The 14,551-nt window shown below is 45.9% G+C and overlaps 1 protein-coding gene across 1 annotated transcript in view; it reads left to right on the top strand.

Moving 5' to 3' along the window:
• The window catches only part of LOC138573254 (AP-1 complex subunit mu-1), a 629,275-nt gene that overhangs the window by 378,042 nt on the left and 236,682 nt on the right, over positions 1-14,551 (top strand). The gene's annotated exons all lie outside the window — the stretch shown is intronic.

Genomic DNA, 14,551 nt, shown 5'->3' with positions numbered 1-14,551 from the left:
AGGTCGTCAACCGAAGAGTTGATAAAATGTTTGGTCCGGGACCCTTTATATATCAGGACATTGTGTTCTGGACTCCCTGGTTGTGTCAACCACCAGGTAACGTGCACGAGTCCCCCCCGTGTCCTCATCAGTCACCTCCTGACAAGGACTGCAAGAAGCTTTATGCTCTTGGGAAACGTATTACCACCTCAGCTGCTTTCAGCTATTATATAGCCAATAACACTGCTCTTCTGGCTAGCTATAGCGATGTACAATGGGGGATGGTGCAAGAAGGCCAGCAAAATGTCCCAGAGCCGACTCGATCTCCTCTTCTGGCAGTGGTGAATGAAGGGCATCGGGTGATGTAGAATATATTAAATGCCCTTGAATCGGCAGACACAGCAGGTTGGGTACTAGTAGAAGGGACCCATCTAAAATGGGATGCATAGTTCAAGCACAGGCTTTAAGCCTGAAACGCAGGCTTCTCTAATAAAAAAAGCTGTGGAAGAACTGCACTCCTCAGGAAAGCAGTTGACATGGCCCTTGAAACCGCTAAAAAAGAACATAAGGCGCTGAAGTCACTGATCCAAATCTAAGCAAAACCTTTTGTCCAACGGGGAGTCTTCAACACCCACCGATCCTTTCGCAGTAACCCTTTTCCCGCTCCTCTCAAGGGGCCTATAGAACAGGAGGTCCTACTTGGTATTCCGGCTAGGCACTTGCAGTTGTTTTCAAACCCTCCACAGCAAGGATTTCGACAAGGCAAGTCTAGGGGGAGAATCTCAGCAGCCAGAGGCTCCCTGACCCCTGCAAGCAAATGACTCAGTAGTTCAGGTCCCCTCCCAGGTTTCCCCTGTAGGGGGGCGATTTCATATCTTTTACCCACGCATGGGAGGGCATCACCTCAGATCAGTGAGTCCTAAAAACCATCAGCGGCAGTTATTGCATAGAATTCCTGTAAGCACCCTGTTACCACCTGCCGAAAAGCAGATGGCTAGAAGTCCAGATCCTGCTGCAGAAAGATCGATCAAGGTTGTCCCAGATCTTCAGGTAAACAAGGGTATTTATTCAATATACTTCCTTGTACCCAGGAAAGGATCTACCCTGTTTTAGATCTGCGTCCTGCAAACAAATATGTGAAACCTCAAAGTTCAGAATGCAACTCTACAGGAGATAATCCCACTATAACAGGACAACAGGAGAATTACATGGCCACCTTGGATATGAAAGATGCATACTTTCAATGTTGCTGGCGCACAGAAAGTATCTCTGGTTCAAGATAGAGGACACTTATGATCAGTTCAAGGTACTCCCCTTCAGAATGGCCTCAGCTCCAAGGGTGTTACAAAGGTACTAGCAGTGGCGGAAGCTCACCTGTGCAGGCAGTCCATTCCCGTGTACCCTTATCTCGACTGGCTCATAACTGGAGACTCGTGCCTGACTTGTCTGGAGAACACCCAAAAGATAGTAGACATTCTGTTAAATCTGAGTTTCTCAATCCACAAGAAGTCCAGTCTGGTCCCCAGTCAAGTCAAACAGTTACTAGGACTGTCTAGTCTTCCCCTCCAACGAGAGGGTCCAAAACATGGTGTTCCAGATCCCTCAGTATGTAGCCAGTCATCAGGTAACCGTATGTAAAGCCATGCGGCTATTGGGGATGATGGCATCCTGCATCTTTGGAGTTCCACACGCCTGTCTGCGCATGTGTCCTATGCAGGAGTGGCTCTCGAACCAGTGGTGCAAAGCAAGCGGTCTGTGGGACGATCTAGTGGTTGTCTCGACAGCTCTCGTCCAGTCTCTGCAGTGGCGGTCCAATGAGAACCTTCTGAAGGGAAAATCCTTTACCACCCCAATAGTGGAAGCCACTCACCACTGAAGCATTGCTGTCAGTATGGGGAGCACACCTCATAGAAAAGACAATGCACTGCATGTGGTCTTAATCAGTAGCAGCCAATTACATCAATCTGTTGGAACTACTTGCTGTGTTCAAAGCCCTGAAAGCTTTCCAGGCACAATTTCAGGGGAAGACATTCTGGTCCTCAGACAGCACCACAGCTATGTATTACATGAACAAACAGGAGGGCACTCACACTCCAGGGCTGTCCAAACTGTCACAGAACGTCTGGAAATGGGCATTCAAACACAACTTGTTCCTCTCAACATGTTCCAGAGGAACGTAATCTTCTGGCAGACGTATTCGGCAAAGACTTGCAACTATCCAAAAAGCACCAGTGGCGATTGCAAGTACACATTCTGCACTACATCTTTTCAGAGTGGGGTCTTCCAGACGTTTGCAATGCTGGGGAACGCACAATTCCCAGATTACGCCTCCATGTACCCACAGAGAAAGTCCAAAGGGAATAGTCTCTGGATAATATGGTCAGGGACATTTGCTTATGCTTTCCCCCAGTTCCCCTACTCAAGAGAATAGTTCACAAGATGCACCAGGAACAAGTTGCTCTGATCCTGGTGGCACCAATGTGGGCCTGAAGGTCATGGTTCTCTCATCTCATGAGAATGTCGGTCTCCCCACCCAGTAAATTGCCCTGCCCATAAAACATGCTGTTTCAAAACCAAGGGTAAGAAACTACACCCGTGCCCTCAAACACTCAACGTAGCAGCTTGGCTCCTGAAGTCAGAGAGTGGGCACCTTCAGGTACCTCAAAGATGTATGGACATACTTAGAGGCACAGAAACCTAACACTAGACATTGTTACTCAAATCATCGGAAAGGTTTTGTCATTTGGTGCAATAGTAAAAACATTGTAGTTTTCCCCCAAATTTGGCTATCCTCAGCCTGGATTACATGTTGTATGCAGACAACCTTGTCTTGTTCGACCTACATCACGATGAGATTACAGCACAAGCTGGTTGCTTTGGCAGCCTATGCAGAATTAAATCACTTAAGCATTAACACTTAAAGATCACAGATATTCTCATTCCGACTAGAGATGAAACTAAAGTATAAGACTTTCTGTTGGAATGTGAGCGGTCTATCCCTGGAATGAGTGTCAAACTTGTGTTATTTGGGCTGTAGATTGTTTGAGCTACATAACAGAACTGAGTCTTAAACATATTACGGCTCCAAAATGCTAATGCTTGCCACCCAAACTTGTGCTGTCAATCGTACATTTAGTCACTTCTCTTTTGATTCCAGTGCTCAACTTTTACACGATGAAGGTTAAGCCAACCATTACTTATGGGGGTGAGAACCTGGGGCTCCCCATCTCCCAGCCGCAACTCGCTTTTTAAAAGTTTAGTACCTATAACGTGAAACTACGAAACTGATTTGATTTATTGTAGGTTCATGTTTTTCTCTTAACCTTTTATTCTGAATTGTAATTTTTATTCTGAATTGTAATTTTTTTGTAATTTTTGTTAAAGGTTACTTGTTAACTAAACAACAAACAAAAATAAATGAACAAAAAATAGTAAAAACATCAACCCTATTGAGTGTTCACCTAAAGATATAGTCCTTTATCCAACACATCTTAGATTCAGGACTGATTTTCAACTCACTAAAGGTCCACCTTGCTGTTGTCTCTGCATACTTCACATCTCGGAGCAAGGTTTCCAGGTGGAAAATTTCAGTAATTAAGTCATTCATGGAAGGGGTAAATGGACTTCACCCTCCCGTTGCTAACCCAACTCCCGGATGGGACTTGAACGTTGTTCTTACAAGACTAATGGGACCTCTTCTTGAGCCAATGCTGTGTGAGGACAGGAGGGAGAAGACATCCAAGAGACGAGTGGTGGCAAGAGCAAACGAGTATGGAAGCTATTGTTAAGGAGGTGTGGGGGGTCTGTGGAGTGTTTGTGTATGTGAGACTATGGAGGTAGAGTAGGAGTAGTGGTGGACTGAAGTAGTGGTAGAGGTGGTGGGAGTAGCTAGAGTGAAGGAGATGGTTGGTAGTTAATAGTAAAGGGGTGTGCGGGGCACCCTATCCCTGGGTGTCCCTGGTGTCTGGAGGTCCAATGAAAGGAAGACTGTGGTAGTAGAGCAGTAGTGGTGGTAGCGGAATAGGAACAGTCGTAGAGCGGGAAGAGTGACAGTAAGTAGTTGAGTAGGAGTGGCTATTGACATTAATAGAGGAATAGCAAGATATGGGGAAGTAGTGAGGGGGAAAAGGAAACTGGTAGAGGGACAGTTGGAGGTACAAGTGGAAGTAAGAATAGGAGTGGGAAAGGAAGTAAGATCAAAGGGTGGAGGTGGAAAGGCAGAGTGAGAGATTGGAGGGACAGTAAAGTGGTGGGAGGAGAACATCTTAAGAGATAAGTATAGAGAAGGTTTAGGTACAAGAGGGTGTAAAAGGTGCAAGCGTGATTCTGTGCGAAAGAAGGCACCATTCTATATTCTTTGTGTTATAACCAATGACAGGAGAGGGAAAGTTAGAAGTTCCTTAGGGAGTCAGATAGCCATAGTGTCAGGGCACATGCATAAAGTATAGTGAAGACTGATTGGTGTTACCTATCTGATAATTACCAACCACCCTGATGGGGACGTCTGGGCTAGGGAGGAGGAAACCACGCCTAGGGAAGTCTAGAGTAAAGGGCATGCTGTAGCGCCAACATCCCTAGCCCTTTAGACCCTAAACTTTGCAAATCAACCCTTCAGATCATCAAATTTTAATTAAAAAAAAAAATGGAATTTACCCTAGGAGCCAGCGTGGTAATTTGTGACGGGCCACCATGTCACAGGCAGCTAAACAGACGTGCTAGACAATGTCTTCTCAAACTGGGGGTTCCCAGTAATGGACCTCTTCACAGCCCTGGAAAACGCACAATGCTAAGATTACGCTTCCAGATTTCCCCAGAAAGGGTCAGGGAAATTTGCGTACGCTTTTCCCCCTAAACCTCTTCTCAAAATAGTCCATTAGCTACACTGGGAACAAGTGACACTGATCTAATAGCTCCTATGTGGGCATGGCAGGCCTGGTTCTCCCACCTTCAAATGATGCCCCTGTGTCCTCCCTTGTTCAGACAATCTGTTAACTCCGGATCAAGGCGCTACGCTATACCCATGCCCTCAGACATTGAACATAGCAGCTTGGCTCTTGAGGTCATAGTTTGGTCACCTAAACTTAACAAATGACACTGCTACTTTAACAAATGGAATCATTTTGTGTTATGGGGCAGAAAACGGTCTCTCAATCCAACGGACTGTTCACCCTCTAACATAGTCAACTGCCTTCTATACCCATTTGACTCAGGATTAGTCTTTAACTTACTCAGAGTACCTCTGGCGGCTCTCTTTGCTTACACCACATCACAAAGCATAGTTTTGTGGTGGAAGGTGCCAGTAGTTAAAGCCTTCATGGAGGGTGTTAAAAAAAATCTATACCCCCAGTTTCTAATCCTACTCCTGACTGGGACATCAATATCATACTCACAAGGCTCAAGGGGGGGGGTGGCTTTGAGCCTATGCACAAGGCCAGCCTTAAACATCGGGCATATAAAACAGCCGTTCAAATAGCCATTGCATCTATTAGATGGGTCAGTGAGCTGCAGGCTCTCGGTACAAGATCCCTTTGTAATTATACACAAGGACAAAGTGGTGCAACGCACTCATCCTCGATTCTCACCAAAATGTATATCCAAGTTTCATGTGAACCAAACTAAAGAACTTCCTGTGTTTTTCCAAAACCCTACAAACGCAGCAGAAAAAGCATTTATTTTTATCTATAGCTGCTGGAAGAGAAGGGGACCTGATCTCTAAAGCAGCAGTTTCTAAATGGATTGTCAACTGTATCTAACTTTGCTAGCCCCTTGCCAAGAAAACGTTGCCGTTTAAGCCTACAGCACACTCAACTCGAGGCACAGGAGCAACTCTAGCCTTCATAGCAAATGTGCCCCTAGATGCCATTTGCAAGGCTGCCACTTGGAGTTCAGTACACACTTTAACATAACACTACTGTCTAGACACACATTCTAAGGGCGATGCACGATGGGACAAGCAGTGTTGAAACATCTTTTTGCAGCACTACCTTCAAACAACCCACTTCCTTCTACAAATACTGCTTGCTAATTTATGCAAAGCATGTGATTATAAGCAGATCCACAAGCCTCAGAAGGGATACTTGGAGATGAAGGTTCTTTTGAAAAACTTCTCCTTCACACCTCATGGTCTCTACCTTCTGTCGGAAACACATAATCTGTGGGACCTCGACGCGTGAGGGATCCTGGGTACGTCACAGGAGGGATAGTTTTACAAACACGGCATGTCGAAGTACCTTTACAAACTTCGAAAAACCAATTGTGCAATGCTATGCAGCTTCCACTAGATGTCGGCCTATGAAAAGCATGTGAATCTAAGCAGATACAAGCATCAGAAATACAATTACAGTGAGTAATTTATCATATATCATTTCTGAGGCTTGTGGATCTGCTTCGATCCCATACTGTGCATAGGCCGACATCTAGTGGTAGCCGCGCAGTATTACATTTTTTTGTTTTTGAATCTCAAAGGGACGTCGACAGGGCATGCCAATAATACTATCCCTAGTGACGTCCACTGTACCCATGGTCTTTCATGCGTCAAGGTCCCTCATATTGGTTTTTTCCGCCATCCAAGTAGGATGCATGTCACGCCGAGTTCCTTCTTGGCTGATGCCATTACTTAGAAAAAAAAGTTTGACTTTCTTTCTGTCCTTTCGACAACCGTACATGGCAAGATCTCCAGCAATGGCTTTAGAGGACAAGACCATCCGTCAGTGACTCCCGTCTCAACAAATTTTGTCTGCAGCCTATCTAGGCCCCAACTGGCCTCGCCCCATGTACAGTAGGGAAAGCGGGATGAGGTTCATATTCCATCTCACTTAGACAATGCATATTGCCCTATACTTCCTTGTATCACGCCAGGCTGCATCTTTATACAGTATGGAAAATACTCCTTTTAAATTCTGTCCTTCCTGTAACCGGAAGTTTCCCTGGAAGGATTCACACCAAGTATGTAACCTTTGCCTCTCTAGGGACCACGCCGAAAAACAGTGAAAGCCTTGCATACTGTTTAGGCCAAAAACTTTAAAGGACCGAAAGACTAAACGCTGGGCTTACCAGGCCATGCAGGCCGAGGCTGCCATGGATGTCTAGGGAGTCTCCAGAGATGTCTGCATCCTAACTGACGCAGATGGTGATCCGGGTCAATGGATTCCTGTGTGCCAGCCTCGGACTCAGGCAGGCCGGCGTTTCTTCTATAGACGACACCCGGTGGCTCAAGCACCTCCATTACATCCCACTTCAAGCACATCCCCCATGGCCGACAGTCAACCATGTTGTCGACCGGTAAGCCACACAGTGTCGAAGGGAAGGTCTGAACATTCCCTGTCCTCTGGGCCATCGCGGTCGCCATAACCACATGACAGGCCCAAAGTCCGTTTCCGAAACTGTGTTCAAATCTGGAATGTCCGAGTTCTGGCGACTGCGTTGAAGGCGCCTGCAAAAATCTGTAAGATGAAAGACTTAATTAGAAAACACATCCCTGACACCCTACTGAAGGCCAGAACATCGAAAAACCCGAAATCCTCGCTGCCCCAAGCCTCAAAATGACAAGGTTCAAAGAGTAGGGATTATTCTACCCCTGACGGCATACTTTCAGGGGCAATGCATCACACACAGCCCCCTGCTCCAGAGCCTCAACCTACACCTGCTCCCTTAGTGTTGCCAAGCTCCTCCCAATGGACCCCAGAACAGTTTGATAGGGTTAATGTGGAGAATGTTTAGTTTTGTAAATTTCTTTGATCAACACCCAGATCAACTCCCCAACCTTCAGGGTCCCCCTCAAGGCGAAGCAGCTAGCAAACAGCCAGACACCAAAAGAGCCTGCCTGGATGCTACACAAACTAATGCCTCGTCATATCAAGATGTAGGTCAGGGCACATATTACGACACTCGAGGCTCGCAAGACCCTGGCTCATTTCCAGATCCAGAAGACCAAGGGGACTTGGAATACTATGATGATGATATATATGTCATCATCATCATCCAATCCCCAGACCATACCGACCAGCCGGTGGTTGTTTCCCTGGTGGATAACCAACTCCAGTACAATGACCTGCTCTTAAAGGCTGCAGAACACTTTAAGATGGATACCCGAGAATCTCAAGTAGATAGACTTTGTAGAGAACATCCTTGGGGATAAGGGATCTGCAGCACAGTTCATCCCTCTGCTTTAATCTGTCCAGAGGCGTAGTCCGCCTTCTCTACTTACCCCCAATCTGACAAGGGCAGTCAACCCACGCTTCAGACCAGCCTCATCGGACTCTTTGGGGCAGCTAAAGCCTGACTCTCTCGTAACCAACACCACAGGAAAGTGCAGGAACACCCCTAGCCTCTGCCAAAACCCCTCCTGACAAGGAGAGTAAGAAAATCTACACCCTGGGCAGGAAAGTAGCTTCCTCAGCTGCCTATCAAGTAAGAATAGCTAACACTGCGCTATCATCCAGCTATAATTGCCACAAGTGGGTCAAGGTCGCACAACAAATAGATTCTGTTCCAAAGCCCCTAAAGACACAGCTATTACACACTATTGAAGGGAAACAAGTAGCAAGCTGCATTCTTAAAAATAACTTGGACGCAGCAGACAATGCAGGGCGTATTGTGGCAGAGGTTAGTCATCAAATACCATGCATGGCTTTGTCAATCTGGTTTCAAACTGGAGACCCACGCTACCCTTTTAAACATGCCCATCAAGCCCAATGCATTATTTGACAAAGCGGTCGAAAACGCACTAAAAAGTGCTAAGGTGGAATAAGACACCCTCAAATCCCTGTGACAACTCACTAAAAAACCCTTTGGGCAGAGAGGAGGTTCAAATGCATGCCGATTTAGAAGCCAGAACACCCAACAGTCCTCCAATTACAACCACAGTTGGCAGAGTTCCTCATGGGGTTCTTCACAAGGGCAGTACTCCCAACATAGTTTTCAAAGGGTCCAAAGAAGGTCCAGCAGCAGGGGCAGATCCTCCTCCTCAAGAGGAGGCTCCACCCCTCTTAAGCAAAACCGTTACAGGTTCCCTACAATTGCCTCTCCTGTAGAAGGTCGTATATCTCACTTTACCCACGCATGGGAGGGGATCATGTCGGACAAGTGGGTACTTTCCACCGTGGCAGGGGGTATTGCATAGAGCCAATACAAACACCAGCCAACCACCCGCCAAGAAAGACAAACTACACAGGAAGATAAAACGAATCCTGTAGAAGAAGTCCAACCCCTGTTGCTAAAGGACGCCATAGAACTCGTCCCTGCAAACCAGGTAAACAAGGGTATTTATTCAATGTACTTCCTTGTGCGGAAAAAAGACCCAACAATGCGCCCAGTGCTAGACTTGCACCCTTCGAACACCTATGTCAAGCCACAAAAATTCTGCTTGGCCACACTACAGGAAGTAATCCCACTGCTAAAACAGGGGGACCTCATGGCAAGCTTGGACATAAAAATTGCATACTTTAATATTTCAATGTTGCCAGCACACAGACGATTCCTGCGCTTCTAAATGGCGAACCAACACTACCAATTCAATGTGCTACCCTTCGGCATAGACTCTGCTCCAAGGGTATTCACTAAGGTGCTAGCGTAGGTGGCAGCGCACCTATTCAGCGGATCAATCCCAGTGTACCCGTATATGGACGACTGGCTGATAATGGGGGAAATCCCCTCCAAATCTGCATGCAAAATACCCAGAGAACAATCGATCTTCTGTTCCAATTGGGTTTCTCAATCAACGAGTCTTGTTCCAAGCAAGACAAAACAGTTCTTAAGAGCCGTCATAAAGACAGAAGACGGTCTAGTCTTTCTATCAAACGAAAACGTGCAAAACATACTGCTGAAAATACCTCCGGATCTAGCCGGTCGCCAAATACGCAAAGCAATGTGCTTGCTCGGGATGATGGCTTCATGCATTTACCTGGTCCCGCACGCACGGTTGCCCATGCGCCCAATGCTAGAATGGCTAGCGAAACAGTGGTCTCGGGCAAGCAGTCAGTGGGACGATATAGCTGTTTCGCTAACGCTAGTTCAAGTGCAACGCTGGTGGACAAAGGACATTCTATTAAAGGGAACACGTTTTCTCAACCCTACAGTGCAAGTGATTGTCACTACAGACACATCTCACCGGGTGGGGAGCCCATAACCTTCACCACACAGCGCATGGCCTGTGGATCCATATCACAGCCCAAAGTCACATAAACCTTTTAGAGCTACTAGCAGTGCTCAAAGCTCTACAGGCTTTCCAGGTGCATCTGTCAGGCCAAACAGTACAAATTCTCATGGACCGCACCACTGCCATGTTTTACATAAACAAGCAGGGAGGCACACACACACACTCCAAGTCTGTCTAGGCTAGCACAAAGTGGACACTCAAGCGGAACATGTTCCTAGTGTCGCAACATGTTCCAGGGGAATTCATTTCTCTGGCAGGCTCATTAAGCAGAGATCCTCTACCCGAAGAGCATGAGTGGCAGCTCAGCAGAAACTTCTCCAAATGATATTTTCTCCCTCTGGAGCTATCCTCCCTTAGACTTGTTTGCCACAAGCCAAATCGCACAATGCCCAGACTGCGCATTCAGGTTTCCCCAACCCTGATCCAGGGGGAACGCCCTGTGGATGAGCTGGTCAGGGAAATCTGCCTATGCTTTTCCCCAACACTGCTACTGAGCAGTATAGTGAACAAAACTCACTAGGAACAAGTGACTCTAATCCTGGTTGCTCCTATGTGGGCGAGACGACCTTGGTTTCTGCATCCCCACAAACTGCCGATGTGCTATCCACTCAAACTCCCGTGCCCCTCCAACATGCTTACCCAACACATTACACCCACATCCTCAATCCATGAACTGGGCAGCCTGGCTCATGAAGTCCTAGAGTTTGGCCATTTAAAACTACCTCAAAGGTGTATGGAAGTCATCAAAGAGGCAGGCAAACCAGACACTGTTATTTTAACAAATGGAAAAGATTTGTAATATGGTGCCAGTCAAAAAAGGAAAACCCGATCAAATGTATGCCATCACACATTATTCATTACATGCTCCACTTACTAGGCTCCGGTCTAGTATTGAACTCCAAGGTTCACCTAGCGACTATCCGTGTACACCACTTCTCAAAGCAAGGTGTCCTGGTGGAAAGTCCCTGTCATTAAGGCATTCGTGGAAGGAGTAAAAAGGCTTTACCCCCATTTCAAACCCGCCTTCAGAGTGGGATCTATGTGTGGTACCCGCAAAGCTCATAGGGCCCCCCTTGAGGATATGCACCAGTCCAGCCTTAAACACCTAACATACAAAACAGTGTTTCTGGTGGTCATCACTTCCATTAGAAGAGTCGGTGAACTACAAGCTATGTCGGTGCAAGACCCTTTCTTTATCCACGAAGACCAGTTGGTACTAAGAACACACCCTAGGTTTTCACCTAAGTTCATATCTATGTTCCATGTCAACCAGTCCATCGATCTACCCACTTTCTTTAAAAACCCTTCAAGCTCAGCTAAGAAAAACCTCCATATACTAGATCTAAGGAGAGCAGTTCTTTACTTGGTAAACAAACAAAACCGCTATGAAAAACAGACCAACTGTCCTCATAGCACATGGCAGGGAAGGTTATCACGTTTCAACAAATGCCTTCTCCACATGGATAGTGAAATGAATACAGCTCTGCTACTCCCTATCAAACAAAACTGTGATTTCACACCAAGAGCTCACTCTACCAGGAGTACAGGAGCTACCTTGGCCTTTATTGTAAACATCCCACTGGTCACCATTTGCAAAGCAGCTACATGGAGCTCTCTACATACTTTTACTCAGCACCAATGCATTGACACCTATTCTAAAGCAGATTTGCAGGTGGGACAAACAGTGCTAAAACATCTATTTGCCGCTGTACCTTCTCACAACCCACCACCTTCTCCAGACACTTCTTGCTAATGTAGGCATAGTATGTGATCTAAGCAGATCCAAAAGCCGCAGAAGGGATACATTACTCACCATAATCGTATTTCTGATGCTTGTATCTGCTTAGATTCACATGCGCCCACCCTTCTTCCCCTGTGGAGTAGAAGCTGCATAGATGTTTTCTGGCTTATCTACTCTTATCTGCTTTATTACATCTGTGCTCGCGCTGCACTTCATGCTACCTCATGTCGGAAACAAATACATCTGAGGGACCTCGACGCGTGAAAAACCATGGGTACAGTGGACGTCCCACTAGGGATAGTATTACTGGTCCGCACTGCTGACACCCCTTTTCGAGTGTCAAACAGAAAAATATAATACTCTGCGGCTACCACTAGATGTCGGCCTCTACATAGCATGTGAACCTAAGCAGATGCAAGCATCAGAAATATGATTACGGTGCGTAATGTATCCCATATATACATTGAGGGAATTGATATCACAATGGAAAAGCATAAAAGGCTATATTGCAAGATTGGCAGGCATCAAACGGATATACACAACACTTAATCATTATTAGGGACACAAGGGTGAACTGTTACAGTAGGCTTGTTCATCTGTACCATCAGCATTCTCAACACTGATCTTGTGAAGCAGGCTGCCCTGAAGTCTTACCGCTTGGTCACGCATAGTGGTGGAGGTGGTTCTTCAGCTATGCATTCGAAGCAGACCGTTTTCTTGGCATCCACCAAAGTTGGCATTACTTCACTTCGGTGGCATGTACACCAAGTGGAACTGTCTTCCATGTGACGTGAATCCGGATCCTGCAAGCAACCATCACAACTTTAACTCAATTTGCGATCTTTTTTTGTGACTTTCTCTCACGAATTTCCTCTCCGTTATACTCGGGCTCGTAAAGGAAGGTTTGAATTTATGCTATAATTGAGGATTGATGGAAGAGAAAATCAACTATGGGAGAAAACATTTTGTAATTTAAGTAAAAGAATGCATTTTTTAAAATTGCATGTATAAGAAAAGTATGAGAAGACTGACATGTTCTAAAAACCCACAGTGCAAATACAAAAGGAATAGGCCCAAAGTTGTACAGTTCTCATGAAAAAAAACAACTGATTTATGAATACAATTTATAACTGGTTTAGCAAATACATTTGTCAATTATGCAATTATTGAAAGTCAAAGCGCTTGTAGAGCAGTCATTAGAGCTATCTTTTTTAGGTTGTATTCGTCGTAATTGTTGGGTAGCTGAGCAGGGCAAAAAGGAGTCGCGAACCCTCTGAATGAAAGACAGACACAAAGGCAGGAGAAACTACAATGTTGTCTGATCAGAAAGGGTGTGTTGATATTTATAGAGTAAATAGGGGTTTTGAATTTCCATGGCGACTCGTCAATAGATTGATCACAGAGGACGTTCGACTGAGACGTGCACTGGCTTGGTGGCGGGGGCGTAAGCTTAAAAGTAACATTTGCTGATGTCTGCTTGAGGGGCATGTGGAATGATTTACTGCCGCTAGGGCACTTGAACTTAAAGCGATTGATCAATGGAGAACATAAGGCGCTTGATCAATGGATACGATTATAACAACGTGCGTTTTGTGTGTATAAATGTCAGAAAATTGAATTTAAGATGTATTGGAAAAAAATGTGATTGATATATGCTAAAAAATATCTGCCCTATCCATTGGGCCAATACAATTCCTGAGCAAACTTTTCCTTTAAGGGAAGTCATGGACTGTACGTATGTGTATGTGTATATATATATATTAGTCCGGCATCTAGTGGTAACCACAGTGTATTGCAGCTTTCAAACATTGAAAGGGGACGTCGACATGGGCATGACTGTAACACTATCCGTGACGTGTAGTGTACCCAAAATCTTTCACGCGTTAAGGGTCCTCAGATTGTTTTTTTCCGCCCAGCTAGTTGGTCACCTTATGCAAAGCTCACAAGAGTTAATATTGCTCAATATTGTTACTTTAGACGACCGTAGGTCATGGGACAGTGTCCCAACTACCTCATTTTGATGAATGTCTTGTGGACTTCCTGCCGCCGAAGACACCCACTACTGCTCGGCGACTGGTGTAGATGTCTGCTTGGCCTCGGCCCTCCGGCCAGGCCTTTACAGTAGGGAGAGTGGAGCCCTGTATTTATTCTTTTCATGAATGCATTTCCATTTCCTTTCTCTTTCCCCCTTTGGTCTGGCTGCCGTATACCTCTGCTATGGAGAGGACACCCTTTAAATTTTGTCCATTGTGTAACGGCAAATTCCCTTGACAGGCCACCCATCGCTGTTGCAATAGGTGTCTACATCGATATCATGACCAGCTTTCTTGTAACTCCTGCAAGCTCTTTCATCCCAAGATGTTAAAGGACAGGCGGACAAAACGGTGGACGGCCTACGCAATTCAGGCAGAAAGTCATTCCACCGTTGGCGCCGTCGCTTCGGATGACGAGGACACCTTGGAAGCCATAGACCTTTCAGCAGAACCCGGTCCAGGCCCGACAGACAGACCACCAGCTCTGTTATGGGAAGTTCACACCCTGGCGACAAGGGCACACACGCACCACCACACAACCCCTAAGGCCTCCTCAACGGACACATCAAACAAATGAGTAACGCCAACAGGCCATCTGAAAACTTTAACAGTGTCTTTCGAACCTCGCAGTTTGGCGCCCTC

Source organism: Ambystoma mexicanum, chromosome 1p, assembly GCF_040938575.1.
Source record: "Ambystoma mexicanum isolate Mex_15411 chromosome 1p, UKY_AmexF1_1, whole genome shotgun sequence".
In the NCBI taxonomy this organism is placed as follows: Eukaryota; Metazoa; Chordata; class Amphibia; order Caudata; family Ambystomatidae; genus Ambystoma; species Ambystoma mexicanum.
This window is presented reverse-complemented; position numbering and strand designations above follow the sequence as displayed.